This window comes from Eulemur rufifrons, chromosome 8, assembly GCF_041146395.1.
Source record: "Eulemur rufifrons isolate Redbay chromosome 8, OSU_ERuf_1, whole genome shotgun sequence".
Taxonomy (NCBI): Eukaryota; Metazoa; Chordata; class Mammalia; order Primates; family Lemuridae; genus Eulemur; species Eulemur rufifrons.
The window spans coordinates 106,442,547-106,464,560 of NC_090990.1; the positions used below are offsets into that span (position 1 = coordinate 106,442,547).

The window sequence follows — 22,014 nt, forward strand, 5'->3', positions numbered from 1 at the left end:
TGGATGTCAGAACAACTCCTCCATTAACAATTACTGCATAAGAGCCCTTTGTTTGCCCAGTACTATATCAAGCGGTGGCATCACTTGAGAACATGTTTACAGAAATCTCATCTCATCCTTAAAATAATAATTTTAAATACTAATAGTAATAACAATAGCAGCTAACACAATGCACTTACTAAATACCAGGTACTGTCCTAAGCACTTTATGTAGATGAACTAATTCAATCTTCACAATAATCCTATAAAGCAGTCAATTTCATTATACCCATTCCACAGGTGAGAGAACAGAGAGGATAAGTGACCTGCCTATTGTCATACTAATGAGTTAGCCAGAATTTGAACCTAGGGAGTCTGAATCCAGAGACTGTGCTCTTAACCCCTGAGATACACTGCTCCCACTACCTGACAATTCTTAGGATGGGCAGGGTAGATATTATTATACCCATTTACCAGAAAGTGATGGTCAGGAAGGTTACATGGCCTCTTCATGGGGCATCACATTACGAGCTGGTGGCATTGCTGGGCCTAGGACCCAGGTCTCTTTCTAAGTCCAACCCATCTCCATGACAGCTGTTGGGATCACACAAGCAGTCACTAGGATGCCAGCTGAACAGGCAGATTCAGGAAGAGGGTCATCTTGTTGTCCATATCCCACTTCCCTGTAAGACTCAAATGCTCCCTCTTCCCACACTGATAAGCTCAATGCAACAACTATAATTAAAACAGTTAATGTCAGGTTATTTCCTCCATACCAAAGTTCTCAAGCTGATTTTTTCATTCTCTTTAGACACTTTTATTAGTTTCAATGAGAACTTCCTGACTTTTTTCTATTTGCTTTTTTTATTTAAATTAAAAAAAAAAAAAAAAACTTTCAGTAGGAAAGGAATGTCCTACAGTCACAGAACAAACTGCAGCTCTGCCCCCCTGCAGGAATCCTGGTACAGTGGAAGGGTCAGGAGACCTGCAATCCTGCCTCTACCCCGAACTAGCTGTGCAACGCCAAGCAAAGCACAACCTCATGGGGGCTCAATTTCCCTACATGTAAACCAAGCTGGGAATGGACTACATGCGCCTGAAGGTTCCCTGTGATCCAACAGTGACAGCTCTCTCATTAAAAGTACATGAGTGGCATGCCCGGGACCTACAGAATTCTATCCAGGAGAGCATAAGGACCCAGCTACCCATGACTCAGAAAGCCGTGGGTGCAAAAAAAATCATGGCCTGTTCCTATTAAGTGTCCTGGCAAATCATTACAGTGACAGGTTCAGAGAAATACAAACAACCCAAAGTCAATATGTGGCAATCAATCTAGCAAATAACTTTATAGCCTAGCCTTAGTGAACCAATCAAACTCAGTGACTGAAAAGGAGGTGGGCTTATCAGGCTAATAATTAATGCCATTTGGCTGATTTGTGGGATCAGGCTACCTTGAACCTTTAACATTTACTAAGCCATGGTTCTCAAACTTTAGTAAGCATCAGAATCACCTAGAGGGCCTGTTAAAATGCAGAGTGTTAGATTTGACCCCTACAGTTTCTGATTGGGTAGGTCCAGAGGGGGGACCTGAGAATCTGCATTCCTAACAAGTTCCCAGGTAGGGCTGATGCTACAGGTCTGAGGAACCACACTTTGAGAACCACTATACCAAGGCATGAGTGTCCACTTTAAAAATCCCCTAAAACTAAATAATCTACTAGAGGTCTTGGATGATCTAGATCAGTGGTCCCCAAACGTTTTAGCACCAGGGATAGGTTTCATGAAAGGCAATTTTTCCATGAATGGTGAGGTGGGGAGGTCTGGGAGGGTGATTTGTACAATGGCGAGTGGCTATAAATATAGATGAAGCCCGCCGTTCACCTACTACTGTGTGGCCAGCTCCCCCGCCACATCCCACTCCCTAAATTTCATGGAAGACAATTTTTCCATGGATGCGGGCGGGTGGTGGAACAGTGGAGCTCTACAGCCTGGTACCTAACAGGCCATGGACCAGTACCAGGCCATGGACCAGTACCAGGCCATGGCCCAGGGGTTGGGGACTGCAGATCTACATGACAATATATTGCCCTGAATAAACAGGATGTGGGAAAAAGGGAACCCTCATACTCTGATGGTGGGAAAGGAAATTAGTATAACCATTATGGAAAACAATATAGAAGTTCCTCAAAAAACTAAAAATAAAATTACCATATGATCCAGCAATCCCACTTCTGAGTATTTACCCAAAAGATTTGAAATCAAGTTTGTTGAAAAGATGTCTGCACTCCATGTTCATTGCAGCACTATTCACAATGGAATCAACCTAAGTGTCCATCAGCAGATGAATGGATAAAGAAAATGTGCTGTATATCACATAATGGAATACTACTCAGCCTTTAAAAAGAAGGAAATTCTGTCATTTGCAACAATATGGATAGAATTGGAGAACATTATGCTAAATGTATTAAGCCAGGCACGAAAGGCAATACCACATGTTCTCACTTATATGTGGAACCTAAAACAATCGAACTCAGAAGCAGAGAGCAGAATGGTGGTTATAGATGTGGGGGTGTAGGAAGGGGAAGATGATGGCCAAAAGGTACAAAGCCTCAGTTAGACTGGAGGAATATGTTTTTTTCTTTTTTTGAATCCTAATGCACAGTGTGGTTAATATAGCTAATAACAGAGTATTGTGCATTTCAAATTGCTAAGAGAGTAAATTTCAAATATTCTCACCACAAAAAATGTTAAGTATTTGAGGTGATGGCTACGTTAACTAGCTTGATTTAATTTTTCCACATTGTATTCATAAATTATAACATCACTTCATACTCCATAAATTTATACAATTATAAACTGTCAATTATAATAATAAAGTAAAATAAAGTAAAACTTGGGATTCATGGCTTTACACAGGGGCTACTTCTAAATGAATACTGTATTTGCCATACAAAGAGAAAAACTTTGATAACTTGAAACCATGAAAGTGAGACTGGAAAAGACCTCATTTCAAAATTCAATTTACATTTTTTCCAATGTAAAACAAATTTAACAATGAAATTAAAAGTAGCTTCATGTTTTTAGAGTAAAAACAGAAATGCTAAATCATACCATAATTAGAGAGCTAATGCTTAAACTGATGCTTTAATAGACTCTGAGAAACTAGGCACTAACAAAGAATGATTTTTTTCCCCAAATTTTCATGTTAAGCCACAAAAAGCAGGCACTCAATAAATACTGGCTGACTGAAATCAATCTCTGTGTTTGTGTGTGTATCTGTACATGCCCTCAGAAAAAGAATCAAAGAGAAATAATCAATCTCCATCTTATTGCTCCATCACTTGACAATTTCCAATTTTCAAACATTTTCAAGGCAGTGTGTTTGGGGACTAGCTTTTTACAACACTCAGAACATACTTAGAAAGCATCTACTATGGGCAGGTGTAGGGTCTGGTGTCAGAGATACCCTGGTTAATGGAATAAAGTCCCTGTCCCCATGAGCCTTATTTCTATTAGAAAAAGATGGATAATAAATGAATAAATAAATAAAATCATTTCAAACAGTGATAAGTTATATTGGATACAAAACCCACTAATGGAAATCACAAAGTCTTAGGGTATAAACACATCCTTTAGATAGATAAGAGTATCTAAGAAAGGTCTCCCTGAAGAGGAATCCTTTGAGCTAAGATTTAAATGAGGAAGAGTCATGAAGATACCAGGGAAGAGCACCTCAGGCAAAGGCCTTGAGGTGGAAACGAGACTGATATTCCAGGTTCATATGGCTGGAGATTATTAAGCCAGGGGGAAAGTAACAGGAGACAGGTCAGGGAGGCAGGCCAAGGTCAGACCACAAAAGGCCACGGTAAGGATCACAGCTTCTACTCTGTAAGGGAGAGTAAACTACTGGGTTATGTTAAATAAGGAAAACAATACAGATTTATGTTTGAAAAAGTCAAGATTATGAAATGCTCCAGTGAGTGAAGGGGTTTTCCCCCTCTTCTTATATAAGCTTATTCAAGTAATTCCTTTTTAGACTAGACTGAAGACATCCATTTTCCCAGCTCCCCCAAAATGGGAAGGATTTTATTCTGAAAGCATCTAACCTTCCAGAAGCACCACTTGTAATGCGTCATCCTGCTACTATCTAACCTATAATGACTTTCAGTTCTTCCTTGGTTTGCAGAACTTACTCTTAGTTTGGCTCTCAGAAGAGCCAGCCGGGAGGCTATGAAATACCTTCACACAGTACCAAGCCTGGTACTTTTTTCTTCCAAGAACAAGCCATTTCTTACTTCAGCCAGTCTGAACCCTCACGCTGGTCTTCAAGATCAGAGCCTGCCTTACCTGACCAGTATTACCTCCCACCACTTCCACTGCCTCCTCTGCTCAATTTATCCCCTCTTGCCTGAACAGATCATCACTGAACTCAGTTCCATGCCTCCACTCGTGTCTCCTCTTCCCCTGATTGCTGCCTTCCCCTTTACTATCGAAATTCTACCCATTTCTCCAAGGTCCCGCTCACCTCCTACCTCGCCCACAAAGCTTCCTCTTGATGGTTCTGGTCCTCACAGGGCCACGACCCCTTATCCCCTAACACTTATAACTCACAGTTTAGCACTTAATTCTATATTGTCTTCTAGTTGTCTCTGCTTTTTCACTTTTAAGTTCTTAGAAAATTGAAAATAGTTCTTCTTTTCCACATATTTGAAGCAACACACTTTAGCAGCTGAAAGCATGGATGCTGAAATCAGTCAGATCTGAGTTTGAATTCTAACTCCACCATTTACTATCTCTGTATCCTCTTTGTGCTTGTTTCCTCATCTGTAAAATAAAGATAATCTCTCTCAGCATCCTGGTGAGAATTAACTGAATTAATACATTTAAAGAGCATAGAACAATGTCTCATACACAGTAAAAGTTCAAGAAAGGCTAACTCACATAGTAGGTACTTAAATTCTTGGTAACTGATTGTATAATAAATGGTACCTTTAGGAAACTTGTTATATCAATCAAACCCCAGTTTAAACAAACTGAGAAATCTGGAAAAATATAAGAGCGCTACACAAGTTAGAATGTGATATTAATAAATGGAATAAATTCTTCCCAGTTGTCACCACTAGTAATCTAACAAAAGACATAATGAACTACTACAAAAAAACAAACAACAACAACAACAAAAAACAGCTCACTGCTCTTCTTTTAAAAAGGTATAGCACTGCAGGCATAAAGGGAAGTAATTCACTAAAGGTAAAATAAACACTATATGCAAACAAAAGTGTCATTCAATTTTAGTACAGGTCCACTAATATTTGTTGAACAATTACTGTGTGCATTGCCCTCTACTAGGCATTGCATGGAAATTAAACACAAATAAAACTATCTCTGTCCTCATGGTCCTTACAATCTAATGGAAGGAAGTTAGGGGCAGGGGTAGAGAAAATGTGACTACCCAAATGACTCTAAGTTAAATACAAACAAAATAAAAATTGCTTAGCATGCCTTTTTAATATCAATCTCAGAATCATTCCAAAAAGAACCTTTCAGAAATACAATATGAACCCTTGTTGTTTAGCACTAACTGTAACTCAGTACAGATAAGGCTCCAGTATTTATTCAAGTTTATCAGTCCCAATTGTATATAAAAACTGCAAACAACAGAATAAGCTTTCTATTGATTTTAACCAGTTCCAGTGCCTCAGGAATTTACCCATTTAGGGATAGGCCTATGGTGTCCAGACTTGATGAAATCTTCCTTAAAATTTCCTCTAGGCATATACCTAGGTTTTCCAGGGCTTTTCAGTATCATGCCAGCTACATATCACTGCCTTAAAAGCCTTCCTTTGTTTTAGGAATCTCTAACATGAGTAATTAAATTTGTACCCCAGCCGGTGTAATGTGAGCAGGCTTCAATGTGTCTCACTTGTTGCATTAACATGTAATCTTTTAAAATTGGCATTACTTGTTGCTTTGCAGCCTCTTCAAATAAGCCTCTGTCTGTGGTCTATCTCACATGATTTCTTTCATATCCTGCTCCCTGTCTGTAGTGCGGTGTCTGTCTGTGCTTATACCCACTGCTCACTCAGAAGCCATTTTAATGCCTTGAATGGCTGGGGCTCCTAAAATATAAGAAGAGAAGTTATACAGGGCTCTTTTAAATTTTTCTTCAACGTTTATGCAAATTTCAAGTAGCAGTATTTGAGACAGATGAAGTCTGAGTTTACGCCCTAGGATCTTGGCTGCGGTTGGCTGCTGTTGCTTCTGGCACATGGCCTCTGGAAGAGACTCAGTAAAATGAACAAAGCAAAGTTTTCTAAAATGACTGCTTACATTATTACCAAAAATAGGAGAATTGAGGGAAGACAAGGAGACATCAGGGATTTGCAGTAATTCTCATAGCACCCTGCAATTTCAAACAACAAAGCTTTCACTAAATTTTTTATCCCATTTTTTAGGATTCATGAAAAAAAAATCCAAACAAACAGAAGAAGTACAGAAGCTTCAAATCCCAAGTGGTACATTTAAAAACGAAGTAGAGAAACATCTGTTTTCCTCCTTGAAATCTGTCTTGATTAAAAGAAAAAAAAATTCAGTAAGGGAGATACCAATATTATTTTCCTGATGGTGTTCCAAGATTTCTATGCTCTTTACAGATATCATCTATAATAGAAAATGTGTTTTCTACCTGAGATGAAGATACCAAATCCAGAGATGAAGGATTAGGCTATAGAGTTCATAACAAAATACTACTGCTTTTCAAAAACTGAAAAATATATCTTGATTTAAGAAAATATAATCAATAAAAACTGAACTTACAAATAAGAGTATTTTTAACACTACTAATACAATTTTCATTTTATAAAGAAATTCATTCCAGTGAGTTACTAAATGTAGAACAATCTTTGATTTTTAAAATTCCAATTTTGCCCTATTTTATAATGTTAGATGTATTGCAAAAAACAAAATTCATCAATATTTGCTGTGATATACTGAAATCTACTAAGCACTGTTTTTTTCCCTTCTTTTATTTTTCTGTCTTTTTAAGGACTGCAGAAAAAAATTTTAAATTATGAATGAGATAAATTTCAATTCTTGGGTTTTGGAGATGAAACTAATGCCTTTAGCCCTACCACTGAAATATAAGGTTTGATAAATCTACATATACTTATAAATCAGGATGTGGCCGATTTGCTAATCAACACCTCTACACACATGTACATTCTTTCACCTCAAAAATGTTTCCCCTCCCTTTCTTCTTTCTCCATCTTGTTAAATTCCTACTATATTTCAAATTATAGACAAAGCACTACCTTCCTTTAAAAGCCCTCAGAGACCCTCCAGTCTGATTCAGATGTTCCTCCTCTGTTCCCATTTCATCTTGAGCAGATGTATTGTCAGTGCTGGTTCACCTCCCATCTCTATGCAAATTCCACAAAGGCAGTGACCATAATTGGCTTATCTTTATATACCTGGGACCTAACAGTGCATGGATCACAGCAGGTACTCAATACTCAATAAGCTCTTCAATGAATTAAGTATCTCTAACTGAGACAAAACCTTTTAACAAACCCAACAATCAGCCTATGTGTTTATACGTACAATTTCACTTTGTGTAAGTAGAAAAGGAAAATGAGAATGAAAAAATGATGCAAATTTCCGGGCCTTTAAAGAAGATGAAAAGTTGAGAAAGTGGAATTGTACTTTTCTAATCTTCATAAAACTAAAACACCTTTGAAAGTTCCTGGCCTAAAATTTGCATGAATGAGAATGCATCCTCCACCCCTGGCCCCCCATATGAATCTTAAGCCATATGTATTATGGTAAAAATTTATTGAAATAAGTTGAATGGAAGCCAAAATAATTATATCCAAATGGCAAATACAGAAAACAAAATAAAAAATTCCAAGTGAATGGTAAACCATTGATACTCTGTTTCCATTGTACAGTACCATTTTCCCCATGAGTAGATTTACTGATACACATCCATGGAATAATAAGCACCAAGGTGATCCAAAGAAGCCCCAATGTATTTCTTCTGCATAAGTATCTAATTCTTTGTAAAATGACACTGACCAAAATAATCACAGTTTACATGTAGAAAAAGTTCTGGAGCTTGGTGTAATAAAACCCAACAGAGAGGAAGAAGTATATCATATCTAGAAGTTAAACTATTCTCTACACAAAGGGCTATATATTTATGTGCTGCTTGGTGGTCAAAAAAGACCAATATAAGATGCTATTCCATTGTCTTATATCTTTTATTATCTCTTCTGTTCTACTATCTATATCTGTTCTTGTTATCGAGACAAATTTTGCCTGTCACCAATTTCCTGTACTTTTAGTATAACCCTCCCTTTCTAAAGTTTTCTGAAGACTATTTTGTTAAGTACAGCTTTTTTTTTTAAAAGCCCTTAATTTTAAATGCATGCAAAAGCATTTAAGTACTCTTTGCAGGAAAAAAAAAGTTATAAATATATATAATCTTCTTTGCTACCCGCCCAAAAGAAACAAAGTATTCTTTTAGCTTAAATTGTTCAGAATACTTTTTAAATGGAGTAGATAATTTCTAGTGTTTGTTAATTTAGAGGTAGATCCCTCCCCAAACATAAAGAATAAGGGACAAAATCATGTTAAAAATGAAAATGGAAAAATCTCTAAGATTACTACATGTTATATGAAATCATGGAGACTTGCAAAAACCAAACAGGGAAAATCCAGAGAATGGCTCAGACTTCCCCATGGGCATCCTTCCCCGTGGCCTTTTAAAAAAAAAAAAAAACCCTTGGCTGGTAGCAATGAAGACTACTCACAAGAATCAGAGGAGTCATCAGAACACTATAATTGACGTGCCACACAAATGGTGGATAGCAGATCAGGTAGTCCTGTATAAAGTCCTACTACATGTATAGCTAACTGCTCTAAAGTCAGGGTTTGCAGAAGCTAAGGTCCTAACATCTGCGTTATTTTTATATTATTATCTGGGTCACAGAGGCTCTATATACCTTTAGCCAAAAACAAACTCTGTCCACCTGTGTACAGTATTCAACCCAAAATTCCTGTACACAAGCACTGAGAACTGTCTTAAACCCAAGAACCTCAAAAGGTTCTAAACCCTTAACTCACACCCAGGATATTTCAAATAAGCACAGAAACTAGGATTTTTAAAGAAACTATCTAAATCTGGAGACGGTAAATGCACATCATTCCCATTTCCAGAGAATATGCCAGAGGCCAAAAACTTTGGAACACAGGAAGGAAGATGGCAGAACAATGCAAAATCTTTATTAAATACTAAGAGGAAAAGAAAACATGAAATATAACCCCAAACTTCAATTCTTATTTAGTTTTGTTTTCAATTTCTCTCTTCCTTTGTTTTTTCAAACACAAATCTATGTCCCACATCAACAGAACTTGGGCCTCATGGTCAACAGAAAAATAAAAATAATAATAATGCATACTTAAAGATATTTGATGAAGAGCTGAGAATTTCAATGTTCAATCAGTTCTTCCTAAAAACACTAGTACTCCAACTCCATAAGCCTTACAAACTACTCATACTCTTTCTTTATTGTGCGTATAAGCAAGAATTTATCTCTAAGACTACTTAGATTTCCATGGAGTTGTAACAGTCATTTTAATAAAAACAGCCCAAATCACTAACAGACAGTCATGATTTGGTTTGCAAACACGCACGTCCATTCTATTTGCTCATTCAATTGTTGCTGGAATGACAAAGACCGAAAATTTTATATACATTAAGCAACGACATTGGAACTTTAACTTTTCATCTTTGTGTCTCCCAGCAGAGGAGGGAACTCTAGGTTTCTCTATTTGCAGCAACACCTGATTTGGCAAACCCAAAAAGTTACAATGCCTTTGATAAAGGCTTTCTATAGAGGCCAAGACTTCTCTCGTTCTAGCTTTAGTTTGGAGTTCTCAGAAAGGTCAAAAGAAACAATGTAAACACCAATATATTCAATTAAAAATTTGGGGGTAAGTCCTGTAAGAGGAGTTAGCTTTCTTGGGCCCAGAGCTTTCTCCACTCTCATAAATGAGCCATTAATCTCTAGCGGGATTTAAGATAAAAAGCAGATGCCCTGGCCTACCTCCCATCTCATCTGATTAGCTGCCACTCCTCCTGTCTGGGAACCTAAGAGAGTTCCAGGAGAAGACTGATTCTGGAGCTGGGTTATACCTAAGTGACGTTTGCTCCACCTAGCTTCAACTCAGCTATGCATGATGCCAGGCACATGGTAAGTGCTTGGAAAATGTCTGCCAAGCTAAACTGCTGAAGGAGCAGGCCCAATAGTGTTCTATCTCCCTCCAAGAGAATGATAAGCAACTCTTTAATTTCCCACAAGACAAAAAGAAAATCTGCAAAATGATAGTTTATTCTAGCCTTTTAAGGTCACAATGACCTGGCAGGGAAGATATTTTAATCTCTTTTGTTTATCACTCTTAAAATTCTCTCCTTGATAAAAATTCATTCCACTTTGGGGATATGGGAGTGACACTCATGTTGAACAAGAGGGATTTACAAAGGGAGTTTTACCAGTTACACCACTCCAGACCCAGTGGGATTGTCCTTCCCACCATCACCTCATCACATTAACAGGATTAAGTCCTTTGGAAAAACAGTATTAAAGCAAGTAACCCTCAGTTCAAGCAAAAGGACAAAGGATTAGTAAATGTGGTTATTAGTATAGTAATGGTTGTTAAATAACATTTCTCCTCCTCCCCACTAAAGCACACATTACCTCACTGAAAAAATTAAAACCAAGGCATTGTAATCATTTGGCTATGAGCCTAAATATATGTTACCATAGAAAGTCTCAAATACTCTAAGTTTTATATAAAAACATCAAGTGACTCTAGTATCCACTCCCCCACCCAATATAATCTGTCTTCAAAAATTGCTAAGTAGAACAAGCTTATAAATTTGAGCACAGTGAGCTTCTGTACGTGCCCACCCACTTCCACAGAAAATAACCTGAAAGCAGCAACCTTCAGAAGACACAATACTCTCAAGGAGTAACTCTAATGACGTGAAATTCAGAAATTAGCCAGCCATATCATAAATCAGTTGGCTGGTTAGTGTACTTCAAGTGAAATTAGAGTAACTGGCACCTACTTTACCTAAAAAGCTGATATTGACTTGGCATCATGAAGAAAAGCAAGGCATCAGATAGCACTCCATAGAATACATTTAGGATTAACATCCCAGCTCCTAATTGGCAGGGGTATTCAGCTGATTTCCATCTATGTTACCCCACCTAAGCCTACAAGCATTATCGGGCCTATGTGAACACTGTGGCCAAAAAAATCATAACGGCATTTCACAATCCTCAGTTTGTCAGCCCTGAGAAGGCTGACTATACACAGATCAGCTGACCAAAGACAATGCTATAATAAATGTACCCTCAGAGTTTACAAACATTTTCATACAAATGATATCACTTGATTCCCAAAACACCCTGTAAGGCATGCATATTGGTATTAGCACCAATTTACAGAAGAGTAAACTGTAACTCAAAGAAATAAAAGATTTGCCCAAAGTCTTACAAATCAAGGTTATCTGAGCCAGGACCACAACACAAGTCTTTTACCTACTGATCCAGCTTTCCTTTCACTCACTATATCTGTAGAGATGCAATTAGAAAAACTTGATATCCACCATAACCTACAAACTTCCATAATATACATTTGTGACTACAACACTCTCAAGGAGATAACCACATACCAGCTATGCATATAAACATTTACACCAAAGATCAGCTAATGACCACATGCTTGTAAAAAACAAAACCAGGACTGAGTTCCTGGAACAAGTAGGGCCACCAATGCTGCACCTCAGACCACCCTTCACACACACACACCCTAATGACTGACACCTATTCATCTGTATCACCCCCACCTTCACAACAAAAGAATCCCACTTTTGAAAACTTGCCAACTCTAGGATTCAATATACTGCTATGTATTATTCCTCTGGGGGGAAAGAAACAAAGACAAAAAAAAAAACTACCCTATGAGGTAAAAGAATGGCTAGAATTGTTTAGAGTTCTTACTTTGTAAAACTGTAACTGGATACCATTTCTTCTCAATAATAGAGTAGCATCACAGAAGCAAAAGGAAATTTTGGAGTGAGAGATCATACCTTACCTTGACAAGATTTTACACTTAAACATGCTGACCGTATTAAAAAAGTAGGCAATTCATCATTATTTCATTAAATAATTCATAATTCAATTGATTAGAAATGAATCCCTCCAAAGAACACATCTGTAGTTAACTTAGTGAAAACTGAAACACTGAGCAGGAAAAGCGTGGCCTGCTACTCAGAGAAGATGGGTAGTAACTAATGTGATAAACAAAAAATGCGATAAGAGAGGATTTTCTTGATGTGGTCTGCTTCTCTCCAATTAAAGGAATCAACTTAGAGGACAAAAAAGACAAAAACTCACCTTTCTAAACCAAGACATAAACTATCCAGACATATCCCCTTCATGATGTTGGATCTCAATTTAGGAAACCTCAGATAGCTCACCGCACTGTCTTTTCCACAAGGTAAAGAACACTAGATTCTTGTCTTCCAAAATCAAAAGCATAAATTTTATCACTACAGTTTGGTATACGATCCCATAAAATACCACCTACTTCATGTTCACACCAATAAAAACTGTAGAAAATAATGACATGTTAAATAAAATAGTTCTCTTTTCTGTTTTCCTTATGACATTTTTTAAAAGGATATCTGACATATATAGATAGCAACCATGGACCTTGAAATGGTAGATGAATTAAAATAAAATTTTAAACTATGATAGGTCCATAGCAAACGATATACTCTATAAATAAATACTATAAATACTATCAAAATTCAGGAAATTTGATGATAGAAATCTAAAGAGAAAATGAATTTTTGAAAAGTCTCAGGCAAAAAGAAAACTAAATAACTATAATCAAGAAAGAAAGGAAATGGGAAACTTCTTTTTGTGCATCTAAGTCCCACTTCTGAAACAACAGCTGTCTTTGCTCAGCTGGAGGAAAACCACAGGACTTGGAATAACTCACTTAATATACTGTCCCTCCTTATGTTAAAATGACACTGTTGACTCACCCTCAGTAGGACATGTGCTTGGTTTAACCTGTTTTTCCAGTAACAGTAATGAACTGAGCTGCTCTAATATTGAAATGATTTGCATCCCCACAAATGAAAAAATATTTGGAAACACCTACATATGTAGTATGCACGTCCCTGCGTGGGTCTGGTTTGGCTGTGTAGCCAGAGTTTTATGCCTCTTTCTAATTTGCTCTCCAGAGTCTCTCCACAAATGATGACCAGTGTTACCCCTTTCTATTCATTACAAAAATGGAAATGCTTTTAATTACCAAAATAATCTTTCACTGTATTTGCTCAGTGTATCATTATCTTAGCTAAACCCTAGTCTTGGGCTTCCAAAATCTGAAATCAAATGAAGTGTCTAATTTATTTTCCTTACTTTTAGTTACATGTCATGCTCAAATTTGGGTGACACTGTAGAAGGCCCACAACAAATCCACAACCCTTGCACGCTACCAGTATCATTTAACAGGGTCTCATAGGAAAGTCTGGTAGATGCTCTATTCCATTGCTCTGTCATCTCTTGCTTGCTCTCTAGTTAGGGCTGAAAGAATTAAAAAAAAAAAAAAAATCAGTAACTTTTACCAAGCCCTAACTCTACATTATGAAACAGCTAATCACTATAATGGTGGGATGGAAAGACTTAATGATATCAAACAAGGGTTTTACTTACAGCAACCTAGACCATGGAAGGGAAGGTTATTAATTCTCCTTAGAGCAAAAACAGTATTCTTTCTCAAAGACAGATTCCATCTAACTCGCATACATCTTCTATGCTTATCTTTTCCACCTAGAAAGACAGTTGTTTAATTTAAAACTTTAATTCAAAAATTATTTTGCAAAGGGACACTAGAAATATTGGGAGTAAAAGATAATCTACTAACAAAAGGATTAATAGCTCTGACTGGACCAATAGTCTGAAAAATGAGGTGTGTGTATCCCAGAAGTGGGGGAGGTGGAAGACCATCCACTGGGGTATTGGAAGAAATTTTAGCACATCTACATATTCACAATGTAAAAACATATAATTAAGCTTTACTAAGAGTTAACGAATACATATGGTCCAATAGTTGTGCATTTATACAATTTATAAATATTTATTTATTTATATGGAAGGAGGGTCTATGCTCAAAAAAATATTTTTCTTGGGGCATACATTTTTCTTTAAAGTTTGGACTGCTTTATCCCTACATTTCACAAAGTAGGATATATATACCCTTGAGAATACACTGTGTGCTGGAAAAGTGCTAAGAAACTGTATAAAACTGGTACATCTTTCTGGCATCGCTCTTGTACTCACTCTAGGGTAAGTGACATTCATTATTCTCTGTAATCAGGAGCTTTGGAAGACACCTGTGGTGAACATGACTTAGGATGAAAGAGGCCACAAAATGATGACCTGGGTTCTGGGTTCCATGCCTGGCTCTCTATCATCTCACCATCTGACCAAGGGCCAATCACTTCACTCTTCCAGGCCTCATAGGCTCCTTCCCACTGGAATTTTGTTATTGGCAAGTTAAGTTTTTATCTCACCCTCACATGCTTCCTGCCCCAGCACATCACTCTTCCAACTAGAACACTTTTGCCACTCCTCTCCCCAAGCTCAGCCTCCCTTCCCTTCCCTGATGAGGCCTGGACTTTTGCATTCCCCCAGCTTCCAAGGACTGAATGGCTCTATGATGCTAAATGGCACTTGCTAGAAAGGTCTGTAAGTACTTTCAAGTTACTTCCAGTGTCCCCCATTACTTCTGGATAGACTGTAAGCTACCGGGGGTAAAGTGCCTGGGGCAACATTCTGCATGGGAGACCAACATCTACCATCACCTGATCATGCTGACAATGAATAGCCCTGTACCTGATCCAAATCAGCAATATACTAATTTTAGGGAAAAAAATAACAGAAACCAAAATTACCCACCTAATGAAGATATATGATCCAGCAAAAGAAAATGAAGCTGAGACCATCCCCAGGTAAGCCAGGCTATGAGGAAAATAGCTCTGAACTCAGCGGGAACAAAATGAGGAACTGGGGACAGCATAGAGAAGTGCTAACTCATGCTGGCAGGCTGCCCCCTCTCTCTCAAAGCAGCTGAGTTCACATCCCAGCCACAGCCACCCTATCAAAATAATTAGTAATTAAATAAGTTAAGATATGAAACGAGCTTATAACCTGGCACTGATAGTTATTATTACCCTTATTTCATCAAGCATACCCGAACTAACAGGAAAAATGTTGCACCATTATCTGCAGATGTTGGGGGCTCCAGGGCAGAATTTTCACCTACCCAGAACAGGCTGAGATTCAACTTCCCTTTTCAGGTTTTGTCAACATCCCTAAAGGTTCCACAACATATTTCCCATCACATGGAAAGATAAGATTGAATTCCCAGGCATTATGGTGCACTTTTAAGCAAGCAGTATGGTGTGAAGGATAAAGCAGTGGACCTGGGGCTTTTAAAAAGTCAGACATCTTGTCTTTTTACTGCCACTGACTATTTTTGTGCTCTTGAAAAATTACTTATTTTTCTAAGGCCTAAATTTTCTAATCTGTTAAAAAAAATGACTAGATGATCTCTGATCCTGTAGCCAACAAAGCAGTAGCTTATAAACATGTTTTACTGTGACCTGTAGGAAATAGATCTTTTTTTTAAATTTTTTATTTATTTATTTTTTTTATTTCAGCTTATTATGAGGGTACAAAAGTTCAGGTTACATATGTTGCCCATGTACCGCCCATCCCCCCGAGTCAGAGCTCCAAGCGTGTCCATTCCCCAGACAGTGAGCATCATACTCATCATGTAGTTATACCTCCATCCCCTCCCCCCAACCCCCACCTCCTCGAGTCAGCACCTTCAAGCGTGACCATTCCCCAGACGGTGTGCAACGCACTCATCATGTAGGCATACACCCATCCCCTCCCCCAACCCCCCCACCTCAGTCTGATATCCAATTGGTATCATTCCCAAATGTGCATTTAGGTGATGATCAGAGAAACCAATTTTCTGGTGAGTACATGTGATGCTTGTTTTTCCATTCTTGGGATACTTCACTTAATATAATGGGTTCCAACTCTCTCCAGGAGAACCAAAGAGATGTCATATCACCGTTATTTCTTATAACTGAGTAATACTCCATGGTATACATATACCACAATTTACTAATCCATTCATGAATTGATGGGCATTTGGGTTGTTTCCACATCTTTGCAATTGTGAATTGTGCTGCTATAAACATTTGGGTACAGGTGTTTTTGTCATAGACTGACTTTTGTTCCTTTGGGTAGATGCTCAATAATGGGATTGCTGGATTGAATGGTAGGTCTACTTGAATCTGTTTAAGGTATCTCCATAATGCTTTCCACAGGGGTTGCACTAGTTTGCAGTCCCACCAGCAGTGTATGAGTGTTCCTGTCTCTCCGCATCCACGCCAACATGTGTTGTTTTGGGACTTTTTGGTAAAGGCCATTCTCACTGGAGTTAAGTAATATCTCATTGTGGTTTTGATTTGCATTTCCCTGATGATTAGGGATGTTGAGCATTTTTTCATATGTTTGTTAGCCATTCTTATATCTTCTTTTGAAAAATTTCTATGCATGTCGTTTGCCCACTTTTTGATAGGGTTGTTTGATTTTTTCTTGCTGATTTTCCTGAGTTCTAAATAGAGTCTTGTTATCAGTCCTTTATCTGATGTGTAGTATGCGAAAATTTTTTCCCATTCTGTAGGTGGTCTGTTTATTCTCGTGACTGATTCTTTGGCTGTGCAGAAGCTTTTTAATTTAATCAGGTCCCATTTATTTTTGTTGTTGCTGTAATTGCCTTAGGGGTCTTCTTCATAAATTCTTTGCCTAGGCCAATGTCTGTAAGAGTCTTTCCTACATTTTCTTCTAGAATTCTAATCGTTTCACACCTAAGGTTTAAGTCTGTTATCCACCGTGATTTGATTTTTGTGAGAGGTGAAAGCTGTGGGTCCTGTTTCAGTCTTTTACATGCGGTTATCCAATTTTCCCAGCACCATTTATTGAATAGGGATTCTTGTCCCCAGAGTATGTTTTGGTCTGCTCTGTCAAAGATTAGATGGCTATATGAGGATGGTTTTATATTTGGATTTTCTGTTCTGTTCCACTGGTCTGTGTGTCTGCACTTATGCCAATACCAGGCAGTTTTAAGAACCACAGCCTTGTAGTATAGTTTGAAGTCTGGCAAATTAATACCTCCCATTTTGTTTTTATTGCTTAAAATTGCTTTTGCTATACGGGGTCTTCTCTGATTCCATATGAAGTGTATAATTATTTTTTCTATATCTGTGAAAAATGATGTTGGTAATTTAATAGGGATTGCATTGAATCTGTAGATCACTTTGGGTAGTATAGACATTTTAACAATGTTGATTCTTCCAATCCACGAGCATGGTATGGTTTTCCACCTATTTACATGCTCTGCAATTTCCTTCCTCAGTGTTTCATAGTTCTCCCTATAGAGGTCCTTTACCTCTTTAGTTAAATATATTCCTAGATATTTTATTTTCTTTGTTGCTATTTTGAAGGGTATTGAGTCTTTAATTTGGTTCTCCGATTGACTGTTATTGGCATATATGAATGCCTCTGATTTGTGTGTATTGATTTTGTAACCTGAGACTTTACTGAATTCATTAATCAATTCCAGGAGTCTCTTGGTTGAATCCTTGGGGTTTTCCAGATATAACATCATATCATCAGCAAAGAGTGAGAGTTTGATCTCTTCTTTCCCTATTTGGACTCTCTTGATTCTGCTCTCTTGCCTGATAGCTCTCGAAAGGACTTCCAATACTATGTTGAAAAGTAATGGGGAAGAAATAGATCTTATACTAGAACTCAATATTCACATATTTATGTACATAGCAGAAGCAAAAATTTCAAGAAACATTGTTTATCCTAACTCTGTGATATTCTCTATTCCACTCTTTTTCTACAAGTGATGTTTGAAACCTACCAAATTGGTTTCACGACCCACTAGTGATCACAATCTGCAGTTTAAAAAACACAAGAATAAAAAACACAAGACTAGAGCATTTAGTTAGAAGTGTGGCCTTGCAGCCAGACAGACCCAGCACCACTATTAACTAGCTGCACAACCTTGGGTAAACTACTAATCTTTTCAAAATTCATCATCTTTTAAATTCAGATTCAAACGCCAGGGTTTTCTAAGGATTAAATTAGATAATGCATGTAAATCACTTAACATGACAAAATAAACACTCAATAAAAAGTTATGGTGATGACTAATATTAATATCATAATTAATAAATTTAAGGATTCCCAAAAAAAAGCAAAATGAATGGAAGGGGATAGAAAGGAGGAACAGGCTCACTTATAAGCATGAATAACCAGCAGGACTGATAACAGGTTAACCCAGGCCTATTCCCACTGAAGTTCCACAAACTTTCTTCACAATATTCCCTAGCAACTATAGCAGTGCCTGGCACACAGTAGGCACACATATCTGTGTTGAAGGAATTTATACATCTGAAGGCTCACCTCTATGCACTGCAGTAGCTATAAAGAGATCCCAGCCAGGTATGCATAGCACCCCCTGCCCAAAAATTCAAACACCTTGAGGTTGCTCTAAGCCAGTGGTTCTCAAAGTGTACTTCCCAAAACAGTAGCAGCATTACCTGGGAACTTGTCAGAAATGCAAATTATCAGGTCCCACTCCAGGCCTATCAGATCAGAAACTCTGGGAGTTGGCCCAGTAATCTGTGTTCTAGCAAGCCCTCCAAAACTTAATGCACACTCAAGTTTGAAAAACACTATTACAAACTGTGATAATTTAGGAACCAATAACAGTCTCAAGGAGCTGCATGTACAACCAAGGAATTCCTGCAAAGTTCATTAGTTCTAGGAACTAGTTACTCATCTAGTTCAACCCAGACTCTTTAGAGTTAGCCACAACCTGCAAGGAAATTCCCAAGAATTCCTTCTCCTCCTCTGCTTCTCCTTAGCTCACCAATAAAGCCTAACCAAGACAAAGTGACCCCCTGAAGAAACTACTCTAAAGGAAAGCAAAACGTATTTGTTAAATGTTTTTTTATCTAAGTACATTTCTTGGGCTCACAATGTCCATACCAGGACTTCCAAAACACAGGCTCAGGGTGCTTCCTCCAACTCTACATTGATTCTCAAAGAATGAACAGGGAGGTCCCCCAGCCAATCTACACACAGGAAACTTGCACCGAAGTTATAACGGCACTGCTATACCCATACTCACCTTGTGTTTCACCACTTGCTACAACAGTAAGACCTTATTAAGCATCCACTTTATGCACAGATAGATATTTTAGAAAGAAGATAACCAGATATTAAAATTCCAAAGTTAAGGTTTGTAATGGGTTGATAAGTCAAATAATATACACTTATATCACTGAGACTGCTCCTGCAGAAAGCAATGGAAAAGCTTGGCAATTTCTATAAAACCTTAATTTCCCAAAAGGCTCCTTAGTCAGAAGCCCTGCAATGCCACCAGACTTTAGTCAGACACAAGACTTAGAAAAAAAAAACAATAGTTTTTATCAAAAGGCAGGAAAATATAATTATCTTCTTTCAACTCTAAAAAGGATTTCTTAGCATACTTTCCAAGGATAAAACAGTGCCTTTTAAAAACAAGAAGATTCCATATTTCTGCCAATAAAATAATGATCCAGTTACACACCAAGAAGCAGACAAAAGATCTGACTTTGGTTCTCCCAACTAGCCCTAGTACCTATAGTGTGACTCTCTGCTTTAGGTCTCACAGGGTCTCTGCCTCAGTCTCTACAAATGAACACATCATCTTCTCAACATGCTACTGTGAACTGATTACTTCCCTCCCACTCACAGTGACCAAAATGATTTATATTAGAAAGTGTCCATAGGTGGCTTAATAGCAGTTGTGACAAAAATAAAAACTAGAAAAGAAATTGAACAGTTACATACATAAAAAGCAGCATGACGCCACAGAAGGCTTCAAATGACAAATGAGTTGGAAAAATGACCCACAGTACACTGGCCCTTCCTGGTTTGGGCAGAGATTTGAGCTGGAAAGGCATGGTATTTAAGAAGAAAAATTAGTTTAAAAAAAAAAACAAGAAGTAAAACGAATTCTTTCAAAACTTCACAAAAAGTTATGGTTAAAAACAAGTTTGGGAACAAAGGTGGCAGAATGGCTAAGTTTTTGTCAGATCTGACTTATCCTTTGCTACGGGTATGCTGTCTTTTCAAGTGGCCTCAAAGAAATAGTTTAGCCATTACTGCTGTTGATAATGATGAGCAGATGCTGATGGGATGATTGCACATCAACAGTTCTCAGACTCAGGTCTTGTGTAATTGGGTGTGTCAATCTATGTCACTCCACAGATGGTTATTAAACTAGTTACAACTTCCCTAAATCTTTTCACTAGACCTGTGCAGCATTCTCGATAGCTATTCTCTGCCAACTGAAAATAGGCACTATTATAAAAAAAGTTTTTGGTTTTTTTTTTTGTTTTGAGATAAGAGTCTCACTCTGTTGCCCGGGCTAGAGTGAATGCCGTGGCGTCATCCTAGCTCACAGCAACCTCAAACTCCTGGGTTCAAGTGATCCTTCTGCCTCAGCCTCCCGAGTAGCTGGGACTACAGGCATGCGCCACCATGCCTGGCTAATTTTTTCTATATATATTTTTAGCTGTCCATACAATTTCTCTCTATTTTTAGTAGAGACGGGATCTCGCTCTTGCTCAGGCTGGTCTCGAACTCCAGACCTCAAGCGAGCGATCCTCCCACCTCAGCCTCCCAGAGTGCTAGCATTACAGGCATGAGCCACTGCACCCGGACAAAAAAAAAAGTTTTTGAAAAAACAATTCCAAGGTCTATTACTCCTCCCAACACACACACACACACACACACACATGCTCGCTCGCTCTCTCTCTCTCTCTCTCTCGTCAGGGATGTTTAATATTTAATTCATATATCCAAATTTTCAAATTCAAAATTTAAAATTTTACCAAAAGCATATATATTCCTTTACTGCAGTGAATGTAACAAGTCTATTAATTTCAACCTGTCTTGAATTAAAAATGTAACATACCCCCAATTTTAGCCAGGTGCAGTGGCTCACGCCTGTAATCCTAGCACTCTGGGAGGCCAAGGCAGGAGGATTGTTTGAGCTCAGGAGTTGGAGACCAGCCTGAGCAAGAGCGAGACCCTGTCTCTACTAAAAAAAAAAATAGAAAGAAATTAGCCAAAATAACTAAAATATATAGAAAATATTAGCCAGGCATGGTGGCGCATGCCTGTAGTCCCAGCTACTCGGGTGGCTGAGGCAGGAGGATCGCTTAAGCCCAGGAGTTTGAGGTTGCTGTGAGCTAGGCTGATGCCATGGCACTCACTCTAGCCTGGGCAACAAAGCAAGACTCTGTCTCAAAAAAAAAAAAAAAAAAAATGTAACATACCCCCAATTTTCTATGAAAAAAATTACATGCATTTTAAATAATCTATGTACCTCAGGAGCAGCCCTGCTATCAAGGCTCTTCTCAGGAAGGTGGAGAATGGTGAATTTCAGCTCTCATGAGATACAACTGCCAAATTCTTCCTAGGAAAAGAGGTGCATAGCCCTGGTATGGTGACATGACTGTGGCCTTCATGGAGGAAGCTCTCAGCTGACCACAGGGCATGGCCCAGCTCGATTGCTGTGAGAGTCAAAATGATCCACTTGGCATTTTGTTGATATTGAGATATTATCAAACCTTCAACTAGTTGGCCACTCCTTGTGGTAAGCTTTCATACACTAGACACCTGAAAGAATATTTGTTAAGAAGGTTCCATGAACAAAAGGCACAACTTGGGAAATAAATTACTGTGGAAAGGCAAGTATGGTTTCATATATTAACAGATGTAAACAAGGCAGGGGCTCTTGTACAAGTTA

General features: G+C 38.0%; 1 protein-coding gene across 2 annotated transcripts in view; it reads right to left on the minus strand.

The window, feature by feature from the left end:
- NOTCH2 (notch receptor 2) overlaps positions 1–22,014 on the minus strand; it is a 152,783-nt gene that overhangs the window by 111,529 nt on the left and 19,240 nt on the right. The window lies entirely within an intron of this gene.